Source organism: Protopterus annectens, chromosome 5.part0 (assembly GCF_019279795.1).
Source record: "Protopterus annectens isolate FY-2018-M chromosome 5.part0, PAN1.0, whole genome shotgun sequence".
Lineage (NCBI taxonomy): Eukaryota > Metazoa > Chordata > Ceratodontiformes > Protopteridae > Protopterus > Protopterus annectens.
Window position 1 is genome coordinate 1,143,442,452 of NC_056735.1, and position 16,686 is coordinate 1,143,459,137.

General features: G+C 40.6%; 1 protein-coding gene across 2 annotated transcripts in view; it reads right to left on the reverse strand.

The window, feature by feature from the left end:
- The window catches only part of EDAR (ectodysplasin A receptor), a 988,067-nt gene that overhangs the window by 781,572 nt on the left and 189,809 nt on the right, over window positions 1-16,686 (reverse strand). The gene's annotated exons all lie outside the window — the stretch shown is intronic.

Here is a 16,686-nt window from a genome sequence, read left to right on the forward strand (position 1 = left end):
CACGTTGTAAATCAGTTATAGTAATGGAAAAAAGGTCCGGTCACCTGGACTTTTTCCATTACTATAACTCTTTTTTTAAGCAACGTAGAATGCAAGATCTCCGTTGCTTTATACTGTCTCGCTATGTTAAACGAGTTTAACATAGCGAGACAGCTTTAAAAAAAGCAACGGAGATTCTCCGTTGCTTTTTTTAAAGCTGTCTCACTATGTTAAACCCCTTTAACATAGCAAAACAGTTTGTAAAAAGCAACGGAGATCTTGCTTTCTCCGTTGCTTTTTTCAAAACTGTCTCGCTTTGTTAAATGGGTTTAACATAACGAGACAGCTTTAAAAAAGCAATGGAGATTCTCTGTTGCTTTTTTAAAGCTGTCTCGCTATGTTAAACCTATTTAACATAGCGAAACAGTTTGTAAAAAGCAACGGAGATCTTGCTTTCTCCATTGCTTTTGCCCACAGCTCTGATGTACTGGGTAGGCATACGCATGCGCAGTACATCAGAACTGCCACAGAATACCAGACAGCTGCGGAAGGGCAGCAAAGAAATAATAATTTCTTAAATAATGTCATTGTATAATAGCAATAACCCACTTCTGGGTATGGGTAATGCTGGATTTACCCACGGTTGGCTTTGTTTGGCCACTCGGACTTCGCCCGCGTGACCAAACCACACCAACAGTGGCTAAATCCAGCATTAACCACACCCAGGCATGGGTTATTGCTATAGTATATATCCGAACCTGAGCTGCAAACTGACAAAATGTAAATACAGAAATATATTTTGGCTACTGTGGGCATGGTTTTGATGAGTGACACCTGGATATATCGGGGGGGGGGGGTGATGGGCTACCTCATACTCTCCTGACAGTCAGCAAAATACTTGCAGTCTGTGTCAAACTGTCATCTACGTAAGTGTGTGTGGGTGTGTGTGTGTGCGCATTGTGACATGTATGTGCACTTCTGTATGAAGAGCAAGGCTAAATCTGGTACTTCTTCCGTTCTGCTCATGTTGTGGGCTCTTATTCCCTATCCCTAGTAAACTGGCTTTAGTTAAAAAGTAAAGCCTAAAAAGCACTCCAGACAAAAAGTTGAGAAACAGCCTTTAGAATAAACCCTAGCAGCACAAATTTGAAATGAGACTTTCATGGACCATTAAACATATGGAGTAACCAGATTAAAGATGCTTGCTGAAAAGACAGAAGTGCACTCTGATTGATGTACCACTGCGTTTCATTGTTCAAGCAGACTTCTAAAGTTCAGGCTCTAATTATTTCTGTTATTTTTTCTTCATTAACTGACTAAACTGGCTCCCCACAGACTTACTATGCATTGAAGAAACTGCTTCAGGCAAATCGTTTTAGCATCTGCTGCTTGATCAAAATATCAGGGACAGGCAAAATGCTGGCAAATAGTCTTGTGTGGCAATGATTTTCCACTAAGCAACACATCATATTTACCAGTGTACAATACTTAGATACTTAAAATAGCACAAGTTTACCATGTGATAAAGCAAACAAAATTTAGTTCTAAATATAGTAATCGATCAATCTCTGAAAAGAAAAAAAGTGTCCAGTAGTTTTTCCATCTTGAAAATTACCATCATTCCTAACAGTGAGAACAATATACAGCATACAACATTAGCTCTGACAGTTATAAACTGGATCAAAAATTTAAACCCAAGTGATCCTGACTTGTTATAATGATCTTCAGCAAATATAATAATCTCCTTAAAAAAAACTCTCCTGCTATTCAACAGATGACACAGCACGTCCAAGTATTTAGACTATCACAGGTCATTATGTGTGAACTACACACTTTTGTAGAGCTATCTGATGACTATTGTATCTTACATTACTTACACACTCAAATCTGACAAGGAAAATATTTAAGCAAATTACTATTTTATGCATGGGTACTTGAAAACTGGTACCATCTCAATAGGTATGCATGTTATCAGTACCGCTAATGCACAAGTCTTAAATAATTAGTATGTGCAGAAAGTAAACAGACAAGACTTAATCTGCTTGAAGATTAACACTCCGGACTGTCTCTAAGAGCATCTGCTGATTCATTATAAACTCACCTCTCTGTGGGCATCACTGACTCTACATAGATAAAGCCAACTAGCTACCCACAAAAAAAAAAGATCTAACCTACTTTTAGGATCCCAGCTCTACAAACTACTACAACTCTACACATTTAGTCCCTTTGTAGCTAGACTTCATGAAAAAGCCTCTTCATACAACCAGAGCCACTACTTACAAGCCACACCAACTCTTATTCCCCCTAGAACCAAACTCTACAGCACTCCTCATGCTTTCTCCTCCCAGGCACCTACTCTTTGCCACATAAAGTAAATAAGCAGTTATTCCAAATTCAGAGTGCAACTCAAAAAGCATTTCTGTATCAAAGCCAAATGCTCCTGCTTCAATACAGGACATAACACATAACCTATTCTCCTTTCCAAGTCTCTGCCATGTGGGTGATATCCACTATGATTGATCCCCCCCCCCCCCACCTTGGAGGGCCTATCACCAGAACTGTTGGGTGCAAAACCTTGGGATTTGCTGAACCACAGCTTCTTCCCTCCCATCTGGTTTCTGGAGAAGGTGCTCTGGGTGGTAGAAAATGGTACTCCCATGGCAGGCAAAGGTTTGCCCTCCTGCTCACTTTTGGATAGTGTCTCTTTCACCTTAGGACCAAAAAAGGTGGATCCATCATAGACAGCATTGATAAAGGACATTTTAAAGTGTTCCACAAAGTTGCAGATATGCATCCAGGTATGCCATCTGACAACTATGCTGGTGCTTGTTGCTCTCAATGTGCCATCTGCTGCATTTGAAATAAGGAGCAGTGACACATTTGATAAGGGCTGAATGGTGGCCTTACTGCATGTTGACAGATTTCTTCTCCATTGCAGATAAGGACCCAGAGAGGGATTTGGATAGCTCTTTAGTCAAATCCCTCTGGAAGCTTGTTATATAAGCAAATAGTTCAGCCCCCTGATATCCAAGGTAGCTGAAGGATATACCTAATTCCCAAACCTGCCAAATGCCCTGGACTCTCTGTTACGGAGATGGACAGTTAAGCTTTCCTCAGCACTTTCTAGGTGGCTGCCACCACCACCATGGACTCCACTGTGGGATATTTGCTCCAAAATAGGCATTCTTTAGGGGATACCAAAATCCTGTCCAGCTTCCAGGGGATGGGCTCAACTACATCTCGTTCCTTCCATGCCCATTTAGAGACCAAATCCACCAGCTCATCTGCGGGAGGGACCACCTAAGAAGTAGATGGGCCAGCCTCAAAAGCCTTGTAAAATACTGATTCCTCCTAGGAAGGACTTTGGTAGACCTCTCCCCTTTTTGGTGGGCCACCCCCCCTTTCTGCATGAGAAGTTCCAAAATCTTCTAGTAAGATGGAAGGACACATCCTCAAGGGGATCTGGGGGTCCCCTCCTCTTCAATGAAATCAGTATCTTCCATTAAAGACCTTTGCAGGGAGTCAACATGCCTTCTCTTGCACATATGCTTCTGGCCACCCTTACTACTGGGATGGGCTGGGGAGGATTCCAAAGCCATGAGGGACTCCACAAAGTGGACTGTCTTGAAACTTTGAGAGGCTAGCTGTCTTGACATGATCGAATGTGGACGGCAAGGACCTGAAGCACTCCATGGGGGCAAAAGCACATCTGAGCAGGGGAGGGTAGTTTGCTCCCTAGAATGAGACAGCACTCTCTCTATAGCCTCAAAAGCAGAAGCTGAAACAGGCCCTGAGACCATCTCAGTAGGGTACAAAGACTCTAGCACAGGTTGGCCCCGAAGACCCACATGACTTGGCTGTGAGGTCAATGCTGGTGTCGATTTATCCAGTGCTATAGCTCCTAGGGGAAGGGGCAGTTTGAAAACATCTGAGTCAAGCCCAACCCCATGGTGCCGATGCAGACACCTCTGCCCAGCGATCCGCAGATATTCAAAACACAAGAGGCAAGTTGCATCAGAGATATTGTCAGAGTAGACAAAGAAAAAAGGCTGGATTCATAAAGGCTACCACAATGTATACACTGTGTGCACACTTAGTGTGGTCTTTCTGATTTAATAAACAGAACAAGCATTTTGGTAGGGCTATTCTTGAACTCAAAGTGTGCACAAAGTTATGAATACAGCCCCAAGTCAGATCTGACATAGCCGAATCCCGGGGAGTACATGGATCCAAGAAACTCAAATCCAAAGGTTGAATCTGGAAAGGAGTTACGAGTTGGTCAGAAGATGGTTCATGGCCCAAGACTATGGCAGTGCTCTGTGCCAGTAGAACCCCCAGGAACTTCATCATTCTGTTAACATCCACTTCAGAAAGGCTCCTGGAGAACTGCACTAATCTTTGGGATGATTGTAGTGACTGGAGTCTAAGAGAAACTGGCTCTGGGGAGAAGTGCGGTTCTGGGAGTGGGAGAGTGGTGGATCCAGTACTGACAGGTTTCACAAACAGGACAGGATCTGAGGGTTCTGCAGCTTTGAGGGCCATTTCTTTGTGTGCATTTCCTTGTGAAGCCCCAAACAATACACTTATTTCTCATGAGCATCTGATCGTGTGGCCACAAGCCCCACACATTTTAAAGCCTGAAGGTTCTTGCTCCATCATACTACAAGAATCAACAACCACCACAACTGTAACAAGTTACTACACTACTAAAAACAAATATACTGAAGTCAACTATAAAGGAGAACAATAACCCTATAGCAGCGCAAACTACAACTACAACATCAAAGACAAGAAAATAGTTAGAAAGAACCGAAGAGGAGAGATCAACAGGCACCAAAAAGGTGACGAGAGACATTTTTTACACACACACACACACACACACACACACACACACACACACACACACACACACACACACATATATATAGAGAAAGATAGCAGGAAAGGGGATGTAGGTAAATTACGGATAGCAATTTACTACAGATACGTTTAAAAATCAACACTTGGCTGTCAACCAAGCACTGAGCTGGGAGATCATGTCTGATTCAAACAAGTGACAAATGAGATCTGAGTTAACTTGCTAATTACAGGAGATTATGGGTAAGTGGAAGACCCTGAGCCTTCAATCAAATATTATGAAAGTAGCCAAAGTCAGATCCTAGTCGGATCTGGTAACCCATCCATTGTGGAACAAACGGAAGAAACAACACTGAGTTAGCTGTTAAGCTTTTCTGAAGGGCTTAGTTGTGTTAAGGTAGTACCTGAGCTGTCCGTGCACATCAAATGTATGCAGAATCTTCTCTTCCTTGTTTTTAAGTTCTCAAAAAAAAACTGGAAGTTTGATGGCTTAATTCAAGGTAAATTCAGAAACAATGTTGGCATGAATGGATTATTAGCATGTAAAACATCCCTGATTAGGTTGGCCCACCATGAGAGCTTGCAGCTCAGAGATTCACCATCAGATGTCAGAGCAATAAGAAAAACAGTTTTTCAAGTGATGAAAGGCAGGTTCAAAAGTAAATAATGTTAATTTTTCCAAGAACAAAGTTGAAATCCCAAGGAGGAGAAATTTGCTTTCAATAGGGTCTCAAGTGCAACACTCCTTTGAGAAATTGACCACAAAAAGTGGTGAAAGAGGGAGATCCATACACAGACGAGCTGAAATGGCTGCAAGATGTACCTTGATAGATGCATAAAATAAGCCATTGTTGAGTAGTTCACACAAATATTTTAAAACTAGAGGAGTAAACACCACACCAGGTTCTCTGATAACAATTAGGCACAACCTAGAAAACCTGTTTCGTTTGTAAAACATAAGATTTTTTAGTTGAAGGTTTTCTTGCCTCATGGAACAAGTGCGTAAAATATATCAAGATAGAATAATCCAGGCTATCAGGAGCAACCGCTCTAAGATGGTGTGCACCAGTCACCCCTAACAATGTGTGGCCACATCCAGAGTGTGAGGAAGCCTGTGGTAATTGCCGTCGGCCAATTCTATTAAAAAGAAGTACCAACTTTGCTTGGTCCAAAAGGGGGATCACCATAATGGTCTTTGGTATTTCTTTCCGAATCTTCAGAAGTACTTTGGGTATCAGTGTAAAGGGTAGAAATGCGTAAAGGAACATTCACATCCAAGGGAATGAGAATACTTCTGTCCCCCAAGCATGACTGCAAGGATGACTGGAACATAATCTTTCCAAGTGTCTGTTTTTAAAGGAGGTGAACAGAACTATTTGAAGTGTTCCCCACATCTGGAACAAATCCAGGGAGACCTCTGTCTCGGGTTTCCACTTGTGATTCTCCATCTGAGATCTGCTTAGTCGGTTTGCTACTAGGTTTTTCTCTGACAGGATGTATGAGGCCCAAAGCATCAGCGTATGCTGTCAGGCTATCCACCCACGTCATTACTGCCAACTGGCAAAGAGGGTAGGATCTTGAACTCCCTTGTCTGCCCAGGTACCACATGACTGTGGTGCTGACTGCACACAATAAATGGGGATCTAGAGACCATAAGTAGTGAAGAACTTTTATGGTCTGAATTGCTGACATTTCTTTGAAATTTGAGTGTTTTGCAGTGTCCGAAGGACCCCATTTGCCTTGCACTAGAACTCCCCGGACACTGTTTCCCATGCAAAATATGACGGGTCCATCTGGACTGATTAAACTGGGGTCTGCAGGGAGAAATGCAGGTCTGAAATGAGACATCTGATCCCTCTATCACCGTAACTCTCGTTTCACAAAATCCAGCACTGGTACTTGGAACTCCAAGGGAAGCAGGTGCATGATCCAACAATTTTTATTTTTTTTATTTTTTATTTTTTTTTTTTTAAGTATCACTGAATTTTTCTCATGTGGAGCCTGGCCAGTGATGTCATGACAATCACTAATACCATAAGGCCTAGACTTTTGAGAAACTGTCTTGCAGAGGCAGCGTCTTAAAGAGAGAAATCCCTGAAAATGCTCTGAACAGTAAGGACTTTGTTTTCTGGTAGAAAAGCCATACTTTTTTCTGTGTACATCACCCCCAGGAAAACAATTCTTTCTGTGTGTGATACAAGACTTTTGTAGATTTAATTGAAGTTGGGAGCATCCTTCAGATCTAAAGTCACTATGAAACAGTGGTCTGGAAGAAGGGCAAGACCATCTGTAGGGTGAGCAATTTGAATTTAGGTAGTTTCAGACAGATCATTAGTTACGACAAATCTACCACTGGTCTCCACTTTATGTCATTTTTGGAACCAAACAAATTCTGGTGTAAAATCTTTTTTTTTTTTCATTTTGTGGTACAGGAACTAGTTCTACAACCCCTGTTTGCAATGTGTGAAGGAGTATCAGATGGATCAAATGTGTGTGTTCTGAGGGCACTGGGGAATTTCCCTGAAGGAAAATTTTCTGTCCACTGCCAAGAGTATCCTCACTGAATTATTCTCAGCACTCACTTGTCTACGACTATTTGTGGCCAAGTTCTGGGTTGAGTGAAAGCTTGGGGCAATGGAAAAGGGAGGGAGGACAGGAGGAAGGGATAGGATGTCTTGAGTCTTGGCATTATTATTTTTTTAGCAGGGGAATGATCTTTTTGGGAAAGGCACCCTTTCATTTGGATTTGAAGCATTATTCTCTTGACATTTCCTCTTGCTACCCTGATTTTTGTTTGTTCTGACCTTTGAAGCTGGACACAATGTTAGTGGAGAACCTGGAAATACGAAACAGTCTAGGTACCTCATGCATCAATTTACCTCTATCATCTCATTGTTTGAGAAAGTGGGTAACATCAGGACAAAACACTTTTCCGATGAAGCTCAAGGCCTGCAAAAACTACAGGCACTGCTGGCAACTCTCTGCTGGATGAGTAATGTAAATCTCTTGCTTGTCTGGGAGTTGTTTAAACAGATAGAGTTACTTTCTGTTTTACCTGTTCCATTTTGTTTTCTGTTTTGAGAAATCAGTTTGGCCTGGTGTTTTTGTTCTCTGTGGCAAACAGACACTTAAGTTACCCAGACTGCACATTTCACATGTTTTTTTCATTGGTTAATTTGTTTCTTGAGTGATACTTAAATATGCAGAAAATATATGTGGCCTTGGTTTTTCTGATGGGACTCAAGCCCTACAAAAACTACAGGCACTGATGGTGACTCCCTGCTGGGTAAGGAAAATAAATCTCTTTTTTTCTGTCAGTTGCTTAAACTGATAATGCTGCTTTCTGTTTCACTCATTCCATTTTGTTTTCTGTTTTGAGAAATCTGCTTGGCCTGGTGTTTTTGTAAATCATGGCAGATAAGACACTTAAATTACCCAGGCTGCACATTTCACAAGTTTATTTTTCTTGATTAATTTGTTTCTTTTTTTTTTAAAACTATTAATTTGTTTCTTGAGTGATACTTAATACACAGACACTACCTGTGTCTTTGTCTTTTCTGATAAGATTTAAGACCTGCAAAATCTCAAAGCACTGTTGTTGACTCCCACCTGGTAATTTTTTTCACCCACCTTACTATTCCTTGATCTGCTTTTTAAATTGAAGCTGCCCACCTTTATTGTAAATTGAATTTTATAACCTCATCCCTTTCTACACTGCTGTTTATTGTCTTGAATTTTTTATTTGCCTTTCCTTGTACTTATTTTGAAAAGAAATGTGCATTTTGCTTCTCATTGTGTGTTCTGCTGATTTACTTGCTCTGAATTCATTATCTGGCTAGCTGTTGGATAAGGTAGTATATTTTTACACACGCTCTTTTTTGTGTTTTTACATTAAGAGGACAAGAGGATTTCCATCTAGTGGCAGTGGGTGGTAGACTAGTCTATATACATAGATTGGGGAAACACACTAGAGGTTCCTGCATGTAGTTGTTTTATTGGCTGGAGAGCGTATTAATCAGTTTACTGTATTTTTAGTACAGATGCAAACATCTGAAAACATTGTTTACTTTCATTATACTCTGAAAGTTTGCTATGCTATTTATTGTTTTTCTGCACTTCATTGAAGTTTAAAATTGCATTTTCAAACTGCTGTAAGGGCTGCTGTTCTGCACTGAAATACAATATATCTAATGCTTCTTAGTTAATATTAGGCATCTGTTTGAGGTTCCTTAACACGTGGGCTCCATACTAGTCATTTTGGATTAAGAAGGTCAAAGTCTCCACTCTTGTGGCAGGAGAGGGATGATTTCACCTATCCAAGTTGGGAATTGCTGGGGGAAAGCTCATTGTGTGCCTACCTTTTGGCCTTAAGGCATAAGTAGTGAAAAACTTGATTTTTCTGATTGTATGGAAGCCTCACATTTGTGCAAAGCTGCTCTTCATGCAGCGATGGTTACTGGTGCCTTGTGTACATGCATTCACTGCAAGTTGAAATTTCTCTGTAAAAACTGCCTTGAAACTTTGCCTCAGTCCTGCATTACTCAGTTACTCACGGGGCAACTAGTTTGCATGGTGAGCAGTATTTACGCATTTGGTTACGACTATTTAGGTCTACCTTACCTTATTATAGCAACCAGGACTATTGCTGCTCAGAGAGAACCTGGTTTGGTCATTGGGCAGCAACACTGGTTAGGTTAGCTGGAAGCATCCTTCACAAGTCTGGTTACAGACACCCTTGCAAGTACACATTAGGACCTGCAACCATAGATGGGCACTTTCCTGCTATATCTGCATCCAGCATGGTGGACATGGGCGTCCTAAGGCAATGTAACAATTGTTCATGTACAATGACAGCCACTTAATTCTCGAACAGATAAATACAGTATGTGAGATATGTAGTAAACATTGACACTGGAGGCTAGACTCTCACATTCAGGCACAAAAAGTGACAAACAGGTTGTCAGTGCACACATCACTCACCGCATTAACAAAGGACCACATACACACACACACACACACACACACACACACACACACACACACATATATATGTGGAGGTGCTCATATGTAATGTACCCAAACCTCAAAGGCCTCTCAAATGCAGTCCTCCTAAACTCTGTATGCACACAAACAAGACAATTCCCATCACAACACACAAAGCCACATCTCATTGTGTCTCAACTGCCAAGCCGATAAGGCAAAACACTCCACAACCCAATATTCTGGTGACAGGAGACCCAGTGAGACACATTGATGTCTTTCTTAACAGGCTGGATAAAGAAAAGGTTACAGTTAGTTTCCTGTCAGGGGCCAGGATCCACCAGATCATGCAAGGACTCAAGTCACTTACTCCTAAGTACCAGTATGGCTCAGTCATGTGGGCGTGAATGACCTGAACCATACCTCCTTGGACTATATGATGAGACACATGATTGAGCTTTCAGAATATGTGTCACAGGCAGGTGTGAGCCTAGCATTGAGCAGGATTCTACTAACTGCATGGATGATGCCACAATACCAACAGAAAATGACTGATAACAATTGGCTTAGCTACTGGTGTCATTCCAAAAGGATCCAATACTTGTCAGCCTGGAAGGACATGGTTGACAGGCCACTCTACTTTGCCAGGGATGGTCTTCATCTGTCACCTCTAGGCTTTCAGATATTGGCCAAAACATTATCCACCCCCATAGTGCCTTTTTAGGCATTGCCAAACAGACAAACTTTCCAACATAACAAAAGTTACTCAGGACAATCTAAAGGTGTTACTGCTCAATGCTAGAAGTCTCAACAAGAAATTGCACTCCCTGGAAGCTGTCTCACCCTATAGAATGATGACATCTGTGCAGTTACTGAAACATGGTTGAAAGCGCTCCAGCAGTGCATGGCTATAATGCATTTCATACATTCCGACCACCCATTGAATGTGAAAGAGCAAAAGGGTGGAGATGCATCTATCTGCATAAAGGATAAACATACCTCATGGCTGATCACACAATATGACATGCTTCAGCTTCTCCATGTTCAACTAACCATGGGAAAATTCCTTTACCATATTCTTGCTAGCTATAGGTCCTTCACCATGAACCAGAAACCCCATACATCACACCTGAAGCTACTAAAATAACTCTCCATCCAAGCTGAATACCATACTCATGGCTGATTTTAAGTACCACCCCCCCCCCCCATTAATGGAGAAGAATACATGACCACTAACATACAGGCCCAAAGATATCTTGACTTTGTAAATTCAAATCCCCTGGAGCAGCTAGTCTGCACCCCCACTAACGGAACAAATATCCTACATCTGGTACTCACAAATATGGGAGAGTGCTGCACCCCCACCCCCAGTGTGATGTCCTCACTGGTAAGATCAGATCACAAATCGGTCTGCCTTGAAATAAAGGTAAAACTAATTCCCCCACCTAACCCCAAAAACATTAAGAACTTCTCTGAGGTAAATTACCTAATATTAAGAGATGGCACAGCTACTTTCTAAGATCCCCAAAATCCAGAAAACACAAAACTAATTTGGCTTTGTCAAGGGCAGGTCATGCCTACTGAATCTGGTGGATTTCTTTGAAAATATCACTAAGGCCATGGATAAAGGTAAAACAGTACATACCACCTACTATGACCTGGCCAAGGCATTTGACACAATTGCCCACTCAGGTATTATAAATAAACTCACAAAACTGGGTATAAATCCCTATGCCACCAGATGGATAGCTAATTGGCTCACATACAGGACACGTGGTTAAAGTGGGTGAATCCAGATCCAGTTAAAAGGCCAGTTACTAGTGGTGTGCCACAGGGCTGAGTGCTGGGACTACCCTTGTTTGGTCTATACTTCAATGAAGTCAAGGCTAATATGGAAAGCCTTTGTATGACAAAGTTTACTGAGGACTGCAAGCTGGGGACAATCACTGAATCCTTAAATGATGTAGATATCATTCAGGAGGGTCTAGATCAGACAAATGATTTGTGCTAGAACCATGGCCTAAAACAAAATGTGAAAAAATTCATTATCACACCCTTTGAGAAGTCAAATACCCCTACAAATTACAACATCAATAGCACACCCCTAAGAGTAGACTCAGAGGTGAGAGATGTAGGTACACAGCTAGATAGTAGCCTGAACTTTGACCACTATATGCCCACAGTGGTGAGGAAGTCCTTCTATGTGGCACAAGTAATAAGTAAAGGTATGACATCCAGATCCAAGGAAAGTACAGTCCCGCTTTACTCAGCCCCCATCAGACCAATAATCAAGTACAATGCATCATTTGGCATGTGCTTGACTATGCACTTACAGCAGTATGAGGAGAGACCTCACAGGTTCCTCATAAAGAAAATACATGGTTTAAACAACATGTCCTATGCAAGGAGACTAAAAGCCCTACACATCTGAAAGTCAAATAGGACGAGAATCACCCAATCTAGGGAACTAAACATAGTCAGCAATTCAAACTAAACATGCAGGACAGCGATATGTGTTTCAGAGATTGCCCCTAATTTGGAAGAGGCTTCCTATTCACATTAAGCATAGCCCTTCCCCGGCCCTCTTCACATGCAATTTGGATGGGGAATCACAAATTCACACCTTGGGTACCGCCTATGTCCCTTATGGACAGGTGCAATCTTTAAGACACTCAAGGCATAGGCACAAATCCATGCCAACCTCTTGCCCTAGGTGCCATATATTGGGTAAAATCAGGTTATATTGGTTAGGCTTGTAAGGGCTCTTAACCCATTAACTTAGTAATCTTCTGTGAACCTATGAACTCAAAGCAGCATTTAAAATATCATTTTTTAAATCCCCCGAAAAATTCTGTTTATGTAACCAAGTATACCTTCTCAAAACAACAGAAGCAGCTGCATTTCTAGAAATAGTGTTCCAAGGCACTTCTAATAAGCATGTTTCAAAACCTGAGTCATATCAGAAACAATCTTGTTCATATAATACTTCTGTTCATCCGGCAAAGATACAGCAAGGTCAACTAAACTGTAAGCACACTGCAAAATACATTTCCACATGAAGCCCTGATCATTAAAATTCTGATGACTAAATTACTAGACTGAATTAACTATTTTCCCTGAGATTCTAACCACTTCTGAATTTTATCCTGTGGTACAGGGTTAGAAGATACCAAAGCTCTCTTGTAAAAGTTAGTGGCTAGATAAAACTGCAACTAGATCAGCAGACAATGGAGCAAAGAGAGTTTGTATTTCCACAAAGCCTTTTTAGGAACTAGTTCACTAGCCAAAAGAGTTTTACAGGCATTTTCTAAGGCCATAAACAGAAAGGAACAAGCAAAACATTTAGAATCTCATCCTCAGCAAAATCATAAACTCTGCCAAGCTCTGGCATAGCTCCAGACTGCTTCCAGTCAGAAACATCTCTAAACCTAGCTAGCAACTATGGAAAGGTGAGCACTTGCTTAGGTTTTTGGACCTGTTCATCTTCCAGAGAATCAGACTGAACAAAGTCAGTGTTCACTACTGTGTGCATCAGAGTCCCCATCAAAATCAGTGGCACTAGCTTGATCTCTAGAGAAAGTAGCCCCGTAGTCATTCTGAATAGAAATACAGTCACTGATATTAGCTGAATGTAAAACACTCTTAGCTAAGGAAGCCACATCAGCCTTGTACATGGTGATAACCTGATTGACTGTCATGCGGTAACATCTCTTTCTTCTTACTATGAGCTACACTAAAGGACAAAATATTGGGGTACATAGTATTATGTCTGGTGAGGGGTCTTTTACCTTGGACATCTCCTGCACCTAAAAGGCTTGGTTGTGTCTGACCTCCATACCATAGAGGGTTGTGGACTTGTACTAAAGGGTGACAGGCGAAAAGGTAAGTGGCCTGTGGACCAGCTTACAACAACAACAGATTCACAGACATAGACGGAGGCATGATTTTGTTGAGTTTTTTTTTTTTTAGGAGCAACCGGATTTGATGGGAGGGGGGAGAAGCTGTATAAAGCTCCATCAAGCCAAGGGAAAAAATACCATCTGGAATAATATACTGACACTACTAAGGCCCAATTAAGGAAATCAATAGTAGAAAATGTAAACTATGCCCCCCCCCCCACCGCACATCAGATATAGCTAACCTGCATAAAATACAGCATAAGCTGTTTAAACTGTGCTATTTACAGTGTAGTAAACAACAGCACTCACAATCAAAGTATCAAGTAAAATTCATGTTGTCTGAATATTGACAAAAAATCAAATTTATGCCTTTAAATCAAACAGAAACCCTTTAAAATACATAAATAAACATTTACTTAGAGAGTACCTCATTATAGATGAAAAAATCTCCACAGAAAATGCAAATAAATTAGTTTAAAGCAAAATCATAATTGGACAATAACAACAGCTATAGCAGCATAACATCTGTAGTAAATATCATATAAATGAAGAAAAAAGTGAAAAATGCAATGTTTTCCAGTCAGAACTTCCAAATGAACAAATCAAAACACACAGCAGCACGAAATATCCAAAAAATACACTCAGGAGGCAGTCACTGGAAACAAACTCCAGCTTTTAATGATGCTTCTGGTACCTCGGCAAACAGTCTTCAAGGAATAACATAAGCCACCAGCCATTCCCATTTTATGTCAAACTGCTCCAATTAAACAATCATCTCATCACCCAATGATCTACTGGAAACACTTCAAAACGAAACTAAGAGTGTTCCTAATGACCAATTAGCTCTGCCCATGTACAGGACCTGGCTAATCTTTTCAATCCTCTATTTAGCTCTCTACTTTCTCTATAATCTACCTACTTTCTTACTCTCTTCCTGTTCTCCTCCTCTCCATCCAGATGTTTCCTTATCTTCACTCACCTATAATTCACCTTATCTCTGTCCTATTTTTCTCCTTTCCTTCTTTCTACCCAACAGTTTCCCTTACCTAATCTCTTCACCTTTCTTCAACCTTCTTTTTCCACTTTTCCTGTCCATTCACTTCTTCCTCTTCTAACCTTTACCACCTTCCTTCCTTGATTTATTTTTATTGTTTTTTCCTCCACTCTCTACTTTATATTACCATATTCTATTTCTTTAAATATATCTAAGTCTTTACTGTCTTTAGTAAGGCACCTGTGACGTTATAATTTTCATGATATTTTATAATACGTTTCCCTATGATATAAGAGTTCTTAGGATGTTCATAATTTCTGTTTTGTCCTTCTCTAAATATTGTAATTTTTTTTTTCTGTGGAGCTTTTCTCCCAGGGAATCCTCTGAAATGGGCTTATCACCCAGTCGGACTATTCCAGTAAACAAATATTAAATAATAATAATAAAATAATAATAATAATAATAATCTTCCCCGAGTCTAGAAGCTGTAATCTACTAATACAAGCCATTAAGAAGATTAAACTGTGTGAGCCCTACAGCTGGCAGTAAAAGACTGAATAACTGACTTTCTGTGACAGGGGCTAGGCTTTCCTTAATGGGAGGGGCTTAGCCAATCCCTTATCACAGCAAGTCAGAGGAGGGAAAGCTGTTAGTGTGAGTCTGAGTGAGCAGAGAACCCATACACCACTGAGGCAGTCTGAATGATGAACATTGCGGAATGTTAATAAAGATGTTTGGAAAAAAAAAAAAAGAATCACTGCACTACTGGTGGAAGGGAAAATGTTTACACTTCTCAAATGGAGCTCTGATGGAGACTGAAGCTTAAAGAGGAGAAACTGGGCTAGTGGATGAGAAGATAAGCAAAAAAGTAGCCTTCCTATGGCCTAAGGGGAAGTACATGAGGCAGTTTATCATTTCCCCCAAGCCTAACATGATGTAGCACTTACAACAGAGACTTAGAATTAAGAAAAATATGAGCTCTATAGGATAACAACATCACTCCTGGATGCTCAACTTTTACCTCAAGGACAAATGAAGTGAATAACTGAGTATGAGACCTTGGACTTGCAGGAATAAATGGATCAGTGGAAGGAGTGCTAGGCAATGATCACAGAATACTAGCTGTACCACTGGATGCTACTGCACAAAATAAGCTGTGTCTTCCTTTATTAATAATTTGTCTGAGACTGATAAACAGGAGACAAGTATGTATACTGGCAATCGGTACTATTTATATATAGTACCAAATAAGAATAAGACCCAACTTTCTACGACACTTTACAGAAATAAGAATAAGACCCAACTTTCTACGACACTTTACAGAAATAAGAATAAGACCCAACTTTCTACGACACTTTACAGAAATAAGAATAAGACCCAACTTTCTACGACACTTTACTAGGGTTACCACCTATCCCACTTTGCGAGGGACAGTCCCTCTTTGGGCAGTTGTGTCCTGACCAAAAATATTAAAAATGACAAATGTCCTGAGATTGTAGGACATGATAATGTCCCATATTTTATGTAATACTTGCATAAAATAGTTATTTCTGTATCTAAAATACCTAAATGTTACAAGAAACAGAATAAGCAACTAAACTGCTACAAGAATAAGCTTTTATTTAGGCAAAAGAGTAAAGTTCTATCCTTTGTACTGACCGTGGGTATGTGTCGGCCTGTAAAATCTGATGCGTGTCCCAAAAATGTCTCACTTTGGCCATTTGAAAAGGTGGCAACCCAACTGACTTTACAGAAACTTTTTCTGTTACAGATAATTTGGTTCACCTGAGGCCTGATTCCTCATGAACTGTACTTATTAATAGATTCTAGCCCCCTACGAAAAGTAAAAAGCAGAGGTCTTTCTGGAATGCCATTAATTGTGTCACGACCTGCCTAAGTCCTGTTCTGTGAGGAATATAGACAGACTCCCATATGAAATATTTATGTCATCCGTAACCTTTCAATTGCACATAATGG